Source organism: Lytechinus variegatus, chromosome 13, assembly GCF_018143015.1.
Source record: "Lytechinus variegatus isolate NC3 chromosome 13, Lvar_3.0, whole genome shotgun sequence".
Lineage (NCBI taxonomy): Eukaryota > Metazoa > Echinodermata > Echinoidea > Temnopleuroida > Toxopneustidae > Lytechinus > Lytechinus variegatus.
Window position 1 is genome coordinate 11,373,903 of NC_054752.1, and position 13,009 is coordinate 11,386,911.

Sequence of the window (13,009 nt, forward strand, 5' to 3'; positions counted from 1 at the left end):
GGTGGTTAGACGAAGTGATGATTTGACCAAATGGTTATTGGACCGAATGGTTGTTAGACGTAATTTTGATGGACGGAATGGCATTAGACTTGATGAATGTAGGCCATGTGGTGAGTGAACGAATTGGCAATTTACCCATATAAATATCTATATTATCTCTTTCCCTGTTGTGTCTTGAACCTTTCACGACAGAATTTTACGATAATCTTCGGATGTATAGGGGTCACTGAAATACAAATCTTCAACTACTAACCTGACTAATGCATGTTGAGCCGAGACTTCGAGTATGATAAAGTCAATATCATTTGATGCAGACATGATCAAATATTTGATATGACTTTTCTCTCTTTTTCCAGGTGGCATTAAGTCTGGATATGAAGTATTGACATCTGTCAGGAACATATTGCTTCCTCCGATCATTGATTGAACTCCTGGACTTCTCTGCGGTTGCATCGGTCAGAGGCAAGTGAAGGGTAGGTTCTTGGGCATCTTTCATTTCATCAAAACACTACTTTCACCCAAAATGCGGATTCCAATAACAGTTCTCGTCTAGCAAAGATTTTGAACACTGACGCACAGATAGGGGCTGCTTGGGGACCATGGTTTCCCAAATGTTTCTCAACCAAGAGAAAAAAAGTGAAAGAGGTAAGGATGACTTGTCTATTTCTTGATATTAGGCCAAATTCTATCCAAAAACTTGATCTCTGTATTGAAGATTTCACATTTTTTTGTTCAGCTGCTCAAAACATCGTGTGTGTTTTTTTTTGGGGGGGGCATTATGCTACTGATTTTGAATGCTTTTTGCCAAGTTATTAATTTCTTTAAACATTCCTTACGATTAATTTTCCGAAATGGCCTGATTTTTTAATACAGTTTCATTTATGATAACTATGTTTGTCGATGAATAGGCCAAATACGGATCATGTTGTCCAGTGGTAACAGCATTAGACTCATAATCGCAAGGTTGTGAGTTAGAATCCCCACTCTGCAATTATTTCCACTTGGATAAAAAGAAATATACTAGAAATATTTTTAGACATCACTTTGAAGTTTTTACCTTTCCCCGTTTTTTTTTTAAATAGGGGGGGGGACATTATTTGATGAACTATAGAACCACAAAGTAAATCAATGCCAGGTGAAAGTTATATCTCCGTTCCCCTTCACGTCATCTTTTACAGCCTCGGGTTATTTCGACCAACTTTCTATTACCTTGAATGTAATCCAAAGCACAAAAAAAAATTGGGGAGCATGGACAGATGTGGATTTTTCTTTTAGGAATAATATTATATACGGTTGAGGATTCATTCGTACATCGACCTTAGAGAGTGACTGATGAATGGGGGCGCTATGGGATAAAGTGACGCATCTCATCTTTCCTTTCAAATAATTCTATAAAGTACACATGGGTAAAGGTTCTTCAAGGACGCAGCACTGATCCTCGGATCCGGCGTGAACCGAGTAAAGTCCGCGATTACCGTGTACATACCGGCTACTCATCCGGCTCCATCCTTGATGTACCGGCATATCCGAGAGAAAAAATGAATATGTTCAATATTTCATCCCGGAGAACACGGATGGATAATCATCCGTGTTCATCCTTGTAGCTGCATTGTACATCCGTGTAACTACTGAATGCATCAGGGGGTTCCGGGAGGTCCTTGTTAATACCGGCTCCATCTGAGGTCGAAATTATGCTAATGTTTGCGAACATGAACAATAGTCCGTGTTCATTGTCCTGTAAGGGTACGCATCCGACGTTGCAAGAAGGAAGAAATGTCAATCTCGGCTAAACCACTTTTAGATATCTTTAGTTACTGTAGTTAGTAGAGCAAGGACCGTTAGCCACCGTCTAGGTCCCATGAATATCCGTGTATTCCGTGTCGACTCCCAGCAGCTTATAAAGTAGATCCTTGGTGCTACTGTGTCTATCTGTATAGAAACTGCATTTTCCGTACATTTCCGTGTGAATACCCAGTTGAATCCGTATTCACTCCGGCAATGGTAAAAAATATCAATTTTGCACCCCGGATCACCACGGACTGAGATCCGTTACGATCCGTGTTGCATCATTGAAGATGTAAAATGGGCTTTAGCGTTCTTCATGCATGTCATGTATTCACTGAAAAATGGGGCGTTGGAAGCAACTAATGTTCAATTGCAATTGAAGCATAAATGCAATTCAACGCAAATTAAGCAAGAACTCTCATTTGATTAGACGATGTGAGTTTGGTCTCAAGACTTACCTTTGTCTTGCAGCGCCCCAACACTCACAGTCACAATATTTTACTCAGATCCAAAATCAAGAAGAAAAAAAACACTTAATTGAAATTTACCCTTTACTCTTTTTGTGTGCAGAAGGAACGTTATTGACTTCTTTACTGACATTTTTTGTGAGGGGGTTGTTTGTTGTTTGTTTTGTTTTTGTTTTTTTCTGTTTTTGTCTCACCTGCGAAGCAAAGTGAGACTATAGGCGCCGCTTTTCCGACGGCGGCGGCGACGGCGGCGGCGGCGGCGGCGACGGCGGCGGCGGCGTCAACATCAAATCTTAACCTGAGGTTAAGTTTTTGAAATGACATCATAACTTAGAAAGTATATGGACCTAGTTCATGAAACTTGGCCATAAGGTTAATCAAGTATTACTGAACATCCTATTAGAGTTTCATGTCACATGACCAAGGTCAAAGGTCATTTAGGGTCAATGAACTTAGACCATGTTGGAGGAATCAACATCGAAATCTTAACCTGTGGTTAAGTTTTTGAAATGTCATCATAACTTAGAAAATATATGGACCTAGTTCATGAAACTTGGACATAAGGTTAATCAAGTATCACTGAACATCCTGCATGAGTTTCACGTCACATGACCAAGGTCAAAGGTCATTTAGGGTCAATGAACTTTGGCCGAATTGGGGATATCTGTTGAATCCCCATCATAACTTTGAAAGTTTATGGATCTGATTCATGAAACTTGGACATAATAGTAATCAAGCATCACTGAAAATTTTGTGCAAGTTTCAGGTCTCATGATTAAGGTCAAAGGTCATTAGGGTCAATGAACTTTGGCCGAATCGGGGGTATCTGTTGAATTACCATCATAACTTTGGAAGTTTATTGGGCTAGTTCATTAAACTTGGACATTAGAGCAATCAAGTATCACTGAACATCCTGTGCACGTTTCAGGTCACATGACCAAGGTCAAAGGTCAATGAACTTTGGCCGAATTGGGTGTATCTGTTGAATTACCATCATAACTTTGAAAGTTTATGGATCTGATTCATGAAACTTGTATATAAGAGTAATCAAGTATCACTGAATATCCTGTTTGAGTTTCAGGTCACATGATCATGGTCAAAGGTCATGTAAGGTCAATGAACTTTGGCCATGTTGGGGTTTTTTTGGTGAATAACCATCATATCTCTGTAAGTTTATTGGTCTAGTTCATAAAAAGTGGACATAAGAGTAACCATGTATCACTGAACATCTTGTGCGAGTTAGAGTAGTATTCAAAGTGAGCACTGCTGCTATATTGAACCGCGTGATGCAGGTGAGACGGCCAGAGGCATTCCACTTGTTTATCATTATTCATGCTCATTGTAACTTAAACTATTGATGGATAGGGTATAATATTAGCTTATTCAGAACATGCTCAAACTTAATTTAATTTTGAGTTTTGCAGATTTTTCAAAAAACTAACCTTATTTGCTATCATGGCTGACCAAGACAGGAACAAACTCATCGGTGTACAATAATGCGCCGTAAATTCAGCATGTGACCTGTCAAGGCGCCACTTCTCTGATTTTAACGCATCCCAAATCTTTGATTCGTTGATGCACTTTCGAGGGTGGAAATTTGTCAAGGCAGGATAGAGCCTCAATCAACCATGCATACATCAGAAGAGGGGGCCATCACGTCATGAAAACATTGGGGAGGCAAGATTAATGTGCTGGATTAGCAGTGAAAAAAATGAGGGTGATGCCTTAGTGTGTCGTTCCGTCATCTCACACGGACGTAGCTTTGAGGTCATTGAAGTATTTTCCTAGCATTTCGATCCACCACAATTGCGGTATCACACCTTATATGTATCTGTAAATGCCTACATAAGTGAAGTCCAATGCACTTTTGGAAATCAATATTTTATATTGGATAAGAAAAAGGGATGCGTAATTGTAGTGTACAGGTTCATGCCACCAAATGATGTGTAGTTTACAACAATGTGTGAATTTATCTATTAAAGGACAAGTCCACGCCAACAAAAACTTGATTTGAATAAAAAGAGAAAAATTCAACAAGCATAACACTGAAAATTTCATCAAAATCGGATGTAAAATAAGAAAGTTACGGCATTTTAAAGTTTTGCTTATTTTCAACAAAATAGTTATATGAACGAGCCAGTTGATGACATCACTCATTCACTATTTCTTTTGTAATTTATTATATGAAATATGAAATATTTTCATTTTCTCGTCATTGTCATGTGAAATGAAGTTTCATTCGTCCCTGAACACATGGGATTCTATTATTTCAACATTTTGTGCTTCAGGCAAGGAGGTCCTAATCGTCAAATTCGTAAAAAGCGAAATATTGTATAATTCAAACAATAAAAAACAAAAGAAATAGTGAGTGAGTGACATCATCGACTCTCTCATTTGGATGTAACTGGCTCGTTCATATAACTATTTTGTTGAAAATAAGCGAAACTTTGAAATGTCATAACTTTCTTATTTTACATCCGATTTTGATGAAATTTTCAGAATTGTGTTTGTCTGATTTTTCTCTATTGATTCAAATCAACATTTTTCTGGGGTGGACTTGACCTTTAAACGCGCGTTTATCAATCACTTTTTTAAACCAAACTAACGCAATACATTTCCCCTATCTTTTCATACCCAATACTTGGTTCACTTTTACTTATAATTAGTCCGATGGCATACTAAACACCTTTGACAAAACTGAATGATGATTTGTTTTTAATATAGAAAATATAAGATCACGAAGTTCTTTTCACCTTGCTTTGCTTGCCCTGTCAACAGCATTTAACTTTAAAAAATGGACTAGCTTATATTTAATCTAAATAAGTAGATATATACAGATCTTTACTAGAATTGAAGTTAACTGAGCTTGACAACACTTGCATTCTTCATTGTGGCAAACTCTAAAATGGAATATTATTAAATTTTTTGTAGTGGAATATTATTTTGGCATTTCATTTTTTTCAGATCAATATGTGAAGTTATGATTGTTCCTAGAAACCGAATCAAAGCTGCATTTTGAAATTTGAGCAACGAATCAATTTCTCATTAAAGGGGAATCCAGCCATGGTCCTAAAATGGTGTTTCGGGGAGGAGAAAATGAATAAAACAAATTCAAAATTGAGATCTCTAAGACTATGTAGATTTCAAATTGGCAACTGGGTAAGTAAATCATGACAAGGGGCAAGGACAACTTTCACGTAGGCAACGGACTGAATTATCAGGGATACGTGGTTTTCTTCTTAGTACCCATTCCCCTGGGGCAGTTATCTAAATATAAACTAGGTATCGTACATTGATTTATGTCCTCATGAAAAAATATATATTTTGAAAAAAAAATGTAATTTTAGCAATTTTATGTACTGGAATACTTGGAAGAGTAGTCCCTGCCTTACATCACTATGACATCACAATGTCGGTCAATTTGAAGTTTCCTTAAGTATAGTGATTTACAATATTTAAAACTTTTAAGAATTCCTAACTTTCTCGTTGTTTGTCTGATATTGTCCAAACTTTTACCTATCAGCTTGTGTGATTTTCCTTTTTCCTCTAAAAAGTTTTAATTCCGGTTGGATTTCCCTTATAGTTATGAAATATGACTTTGTCGTTTTCATACACAGATAAAGGATCATTACTCTCATGCTCGCTGAATGCAGGGAACAACTGACTTGTGGGCGTTTAATTTTTCAATAATGATAATAATACTGATAATACCACTAATAATTACAATAATAATGCTATGTAGCATTTATATAGCGCTTTTATGTTTCCAAGCGTTTTACAAATAAATAACATAAAATCATTATCTATTTGAGAATATGTGCATTTCATATGAGGTTTACTGTTTCTTTTCATATTTTGGCTTGAACAAATATTGATTCTGTTTTGTGAACGCAACAGATTTGCTTTATTTAAATTTCAATCACTTGACTTTTGCGTCAACTACACAACTCATTTTCTGCTTTTGTTCATTGTTGTTCGTTTAGCCCTATTTGTTGGTTTCTGTATTTTGATTCAAACATAATACTAGAAAGTTGATTTATTGCTATTTCCATAATTTGCATTTGGCGTTTTATAAATGTTAATTTAATTTATGTTTTATCTCTCCCCATTTTATAATTTTAGTATCTCTGTTGATTTTTTTTTTGCTTTAAATTGAACATTTTTAGCCTGCGAGCTGCCTGTTTGATATTTGTTTCAATAAACCATACCAATCCAATCCAATATCATAAGTCATGTAAAGGCAATAATAGAAATTGATCAGGATCACAAATGATTATAATTAAGTCTTAACGATATTTTATGAGTTAGGACAGGACGAAATGTGTTTTGGGGAGAGGTTGGGAGGATTCCAGAGAGGTGGGCTGACGGATATGTCAAGGAGGCTATTCCAAAAAGTGGAAACATAGCGAGTCAATGTACGAGAAAGAGAAAGGGACAATTCAATAATCCTACTGAAGTCCAATATATATATTTATAGACAATACAGCTCGAAATTATGTATTTTGGGGATGCACATATTGACGATTTTAACGGTCTCGCTTTGTTTGGTGTTTCTCGCGGGCTTTTATCCATACAAGACACCGATGCCATTGATTAATTACCATAATGGAAAAACAGACGTCGCCTATCGAGTGTCCAAGTTGGCCAGTAATGACCGCTCTCGACGTTTCCCTCCCTCCAGCAATCAACCGATCCTTATAAAGAGTAAACATAGTAAAAACAGCTCCAGCTTTTCCCTTGTTCGTAAGTCTTCTAGTCAATGTAGGTTGGTTTAAGTTAACGAGATTGTACACGTATTCTCGGCAACGCTAAATGTGTCCAAAATATCGAACGGTCTAACAGGTACTTAAAAGGCAAAATTAAGAACGCAAGAGGGAATGTCGTCGAGAGGGTTGCAGGCAGGGTGAATCAAATCACGCTAATGGTGGTCAGTCTATGCTTCAGAAGGGCTTTACTCGGCTACATCCTTATAAAAATGAAAGGCATTATTATGAGATCGATCGCTACTTCCAACACAATTGAGAACATACATGAATTTTCTCACTTGAACTCCTTGCCCTGCAATCATAATCTTTGAAAAAACACAGCTCTCGCGGCAAGTATTGGACATTTAGCATGTTGAGGTCAGGGCATCCTTAGTTGTTTGCGATATTAAACTTTTAGTAAAAAACTCCCCCCCCCCCCAATGAAGCCATCCTCTTTTCCCCACACTGTCCAGACAAAAGTGTTTATCGTTAGTTCGGTTCAAACATAAGGACATACAAAGAGAGGCTTAAGCCATGCAACTGGATAATATCACTATCATGCTATTGAGAAAATATGAATAACGCCATCATTAAGCCCCCCCCCCCCATGTCCAACTAAGGGGATGACCATGCACAATGAAATTATCAGATGGTATGTTTTTAAAGTTTTTTCTACAAAGTCTTGGAAAAATTGGGGGGGGGGGGCTCAAGCCCACCCAGACCCCCCCCCCAAAAAAAAGAAAAGATCATGCCGTCGCCCCTGGTTGCAATATTGTCTTACATCTTTTTCCCCTAGCATGCATAATGATTAACGTACTTATCTAATTATTTCAATCTTATATAAACCATCATCATGAATATCCATTTTTTTTCTTATCATTATTATTATTTTTTTCGGGGGGGGGGGCTATAAATCAAAATCACTTTTCTACTCTCTGTTGTTTGTAATATGTCCGTACTCGGGGGAATGCTGTAGTGCCGACACTAATGTAGAAAATTGATCATATAGGAGAAAGTAAATTCGCGTATCACCTAAATGAGAAAGAGGCTCGTAAAAGCATTTTATGATGCGCAGAAAATGATAAGCATATGATATTTTCTATGACGGATAATGGAAAGCGGTGTGTTCTTGGTGAATTAAGCACGTTAGGAGGACTTTGTAGAAGAATGCATTGAGACTTACTGGCGTGGCTGAGGCAGCGTATTTTGCCATTGAATATTGTGTTTAATACGCTGAATGAATAGACAATCAAGCCTTAGCTGGAAAGGATTACTATTAATTTATTTTTTGCGATATTTTTATCATAATTTAACCCTACTATATTAGAATGAAATATGCATCTTAATTTATTTATGAACCATGGACATAATTTCACTCTCTTCATCTGTTAGGACACTCTATTACCATGGTTACTAATTCTTCTTTGATCAAAATTTAGTAGTCATATGATTTTTTTTTTAACTGCAAGATGCCACCTGACCTGTTTTTGTGATATGTTGTGAAAAATGGATGCCAGAAATAAATTGCGCCCGAAAAGAACATTATCATTGCTTCATACAAGTGGAATATGACTGGAAATACCATCTTAATTTCGTCCCATACACAGGCATGTGTTATATTAATCTCCCAAGGAGATTTAGTAAGATTATTTTTCAGTAACCGATATTTTCAATGTCTGCACGAATTCATTTTGTTTTTGTTTTTCTCTTCCTGGGTATTTTTTATCCAAATGAACAAAAAAATGAAACGTGAATCAAAATTCAGTATTTTCCAAATAATATCATAGCAATATTAGCCTATGCCTTTAAGCGTGGATATTTTTATAGCAAATGCAATTCTCGACCAAAAAAAAATACTGCTTGGGGCAGTTTTGTCATGTCCTACCGTAACGCCATTCTCCGACTCCATTAGGCGACTTAGTATCGAATCGAATTCATTATAATAAATGTCAAGTAATACAAGAGGATATTTCTAAACCTAATCACAAAATACTGAATGAATAAAAAGGTTTAATTTGCTCATTCAGATTTTGAAATTGATGACCTCGCTCATGACTGTATTGACTCGAACATAGCCAAAATATCATTAATTTGAGATATTAAGAATGGAAGACTATTAAAAATTAAAAGCTCTCAGCTTGACATGACACGTCAATATTGATTAGTATCCGGGAAAAAATAGAGAGACAGACAGAAAAAGAGAGAAGACGCGAGAGAACAGAATAGAATGCGAAAAAACAAATAAAGAGAGGGGGCGGAGTGAGAGGGGGAGAGAAAGAGGTGGGAAAAACGGGAGAGGGGGTGTAAAATTCTTTAGGCGATGTAACCAACATATCGCTTTGGTTGCCAACAAGGATGCAATTTGCCAAATGACAGATAAAACTTACCCACCTGTGTTCTGATTTAGATTGATTGCTCCATTTATTAATTTGATCGATACGCTGAAGTATGAAAAATTGCCTAATTTTTATACCCTTTTTCCTGCTTGCAAACTAATAGCCTCGTACAATTCAGGATTGGAGTGAAAAACACATTTTGATACTTGAAGGAATGGTCATAGGTGAGCGATCTAAAATTAAAACTATTGGATTATTACGTGAATTAATTACCGTATTATTATAATCCACATCTTTGGTAAATCCCTTAATATGTGGATATCACTATTTCAGTTTATTGCTAGATTTTACAAATTTGTATATGTCATAAACATTTATGATCTGACGGATATACATGATACATGGAATGAAAAATGTTGCAGTCTTACATAAAAAAACTAATTTGATATAAAACCCATTCCAGAACAAGGACTGGGCTAAAAATGTCAGGATATAATATGAAGACCTCATTTGCAAAGGGTGTTAGGTCTATTTTTATCATCTTTTTTGTCTCAATGTATGGATTTTTAGTAGCTCTTTAAGATGATACCAAAAGAATATTGGCATTTCCATTTAAAGTGAAAAAAATGGCAAAGAAAAATCACCTTTTTTCAAGAGGTGTTAGGTCCACAAAAAAGCTTTTTGGAAAATAATATTTCAAAATATATGATGACAGGTAGATTTCTTTTATTGCCAATTTGAAAATTTCGTTTCGCATAAGAATATTGCAATAGGGGAGAATAAAACACGATTTTATGGGAGTGGACCTACATGTAACCCCTTTTGCAATCAAACTCTTCTGAAGAGCTCATTTGTCAAAAGGGGTTAGGCCCATTTTTCATAAATTTTACTGTTTCCTGTCTCAAAACCTATAGTTTTTTTAGTCGCTCTGATGATACCAAAGAAAATTCAAAATTAACATTAAAACATGTAAATAAAAGTGGCAAAGAAAAATCACTTTTTATTCAAATGAGATTGGATTCATTTCAGTTTACTTGCACAAGGGCTTAGGTCCACAATGAAAATTTTTGAAAAAATAGAAAAAAATGAAGACAGCTAAATTTCTTTTGTACCCGATTTTATGTTCACATGATAGGGTAGTGCATCATGACAATTTTTTTTCTCATAATAATAATGCAATAAGTGAGAATAAAAAACGTGATTTTTATCGGAATTTTCCAAAGTGGACCTTATCCTTTTTGCAACCAAACTGCATATTATATCTATATTTTGATGTTAATAGATGCTCTAAGATCTTATCTTTGAAATACCATTGAAAAAAAAATTGTTCATGCTTGAGCGAACACGGGACGTGTTTGTCGGGGATTCAAAAAGAGGCTTGCGCCAAAATGGCAGAAATGGGAGATTTGACCGCATAATTCGGAAATTATGGCAAAGATAATGAAAAGGATCAGAGGAAGTCTGCTGATAAGCAAGAAGTCTGACCATCATATTTATCATTTTATGCCATTTGGGTGCAAGCCTCCTTTTTTACCCCAGACAAAAACATTCCGTGTTCGCCCAAGCATGAACGAAGCTAAATTATTTTAGTGGCATTTGAAGGTTAAGACTCCAGAGCACGTATTGACACCAAAATATAAAGATCATAATTTGAAACAAAAATTTTATAGACTTTTCAAATCTGTCCCGTTTTTTTATACGCACTGTATAGTAACCCAGGGAGCCCACGGTCCGTCCGTGTAATAGGCAGCGGGTACTATCCAAAATGGGGTAGAATGGGGTCGCAATAGCACCCCAAATAAAAGGGGGAAATAAATTATGCACTTACCCTGATTATATGGATGAAGGTCTATCGTAACGAAGAATCCTGACATCGAGGCACAAACCCTCAAAAAGAAGGAAAAGTTCTGTCACGTTTGTTCTCCTTTCAAATTGTAAACAAAATGGCCGACCGATACCGAGAACGAACGCGAAATGGAGGTCTAACATTTCCTCTTTTTTTTTGAGCCTCGATGTCATGATTCTGTGTGACGATAGACCTTCATATAATCGAGGTAAGTGCATAGTTTGTTTTTGCCCAATTTATTTGAAGTGTTATTGCGCACCCTGGACTACCTTTTGGAGAATACCCAAGTCTGCCTCGTATTACACGGACGAGTCCAGGGAGCTCCGGCCCGCTTCGGGTTATATATATATATAGATGACAGTAGCTTCATGGTATCTAATCCATGATTTTGTTTGATAGGTGAGATGAATGTCAGAGCTGTTTAATGGAAACGATAAAACATAATATACCCGGGAGTGGAAGCTATAATTTGAATATTTCAGATTTCAAGGAGAATCGGCGGTTGAAAAACGGCTAATACAAGTTTAAAAGATTGGACTATTAGATCATAGTTGAGTATAATTATTTACACAGGCTAAATGCAGTTTTTCTAAGGCATTCCCCAAAAGTATTGAAAGTATTTAAGTAGATGTGAGCAACGGGGAGCACATTTTAAAGGTTAAGATATTCATATTTCCACATTCTTGCCCATAAGGCGCACAATAGCAAATCTGTTTATAACAAATGCTGCCACTCCAGGGGGTGTTTCATGAAAATTGTCATCACTATCTTAGTTGTCAGTGCTATGACTATTTCAGTGAAATCCTTGCTTTTTATAGGCTGAGAAGCTCTGCCCTCTGATTGTTACTATGGTAACGGTAGAAGAAGGACATCTTGTCAGTGCTTGACAACTTTCATGAAACGGTCCCCAGTTGTTTTGCTAAACACATTGAAAGTTTTAAAGTTTTATCTAGAGTCCATTTGTGTATTTAATTATTCCACTAACAGAGGCAAGATCACAGAGTCTCCCTTTCCCCCTTCCCACCCAATACTTCTTCGGGGTTTTTTTTTCCTTTGTATCCCCACTTATGTATGCGGCGTCTGCCCCTTCCGTCATGTTCCATACCTATTATTTCACCACTTTGCGTCTCAATCCGAAGATGGGAAAGTCCCGTGGCTCCCAAAGGCCACTGTCCGCTATCAAACGGAAAGTACGCGCATCCTCTGGGTGAATCTATGAATGCGATATTCCAAATCTAGTGCTCTATTTTAGAATTTATTTCAATGGGCATTGTTGGTAATGAAGAGAACTACTCCTCACCAATCCATTATTGGGATTTCCGATATTGTGAAGATGATGGACCGGGAGTGAGTGTTCCCCGGGGCAACAACTGTTGGGACGTCGACGGGAGAGACAGATGATCCGAGTCTGAAAAACCAGGCCGAGTCGTGGTGGCACTTCGTTGAAAAAAAAGAGATTTATGAATGTATTAATATGAACGTGCTTACGTGCATGTAAATCTATTTTCTTATCGTTTTAGTCTGAAATGAAATTACATGGTAGGTCTAAATAAAACAAATAAAGTACACAGCTTCTTCGTCTTTGGTAGAGTTATTAATAGGGCATTTTAGCTGTCACTTCGCATTCGTTTTCTATAACGCTGATAATCTTTTTATCAAAAGCCCTTGATAACATGGTAGTTTTTGTCGAATATTGGTGAATCAAAACCGCAGTGTCGTTTTGGACTCTGGACAAGGACTTTTTTTGCAATTTTTCGTCAGGTCCGAATTTCAAGACCATGTGCTATATCGGTCAACCAACTGTCGACAATGACCTCTAATCTGTACATT

General features: G+C 36.7%; 1 protein-coding gene across 1 annotated transcript in view; it reads left to right on the top strand.

Moving 5' to 3' along the window:
• The first annotated feature begins 360 nt into the window (after positions 1-360).
• Positions 361-13,009, top strand: part of LOC121426804 (galanin receptor 2a-like) — a 28,166-nt gene continuing 15,517 nt past the window's right edge. Inside the window, exon 1 of the mRNA XM_041623203.1 lies at positions 361-473. The gene's annotated coding sequence lies outside the window, so the exon portion shown is untranslated. The remainder of the gene's footprint in view (positions 474-13,009) is intronic.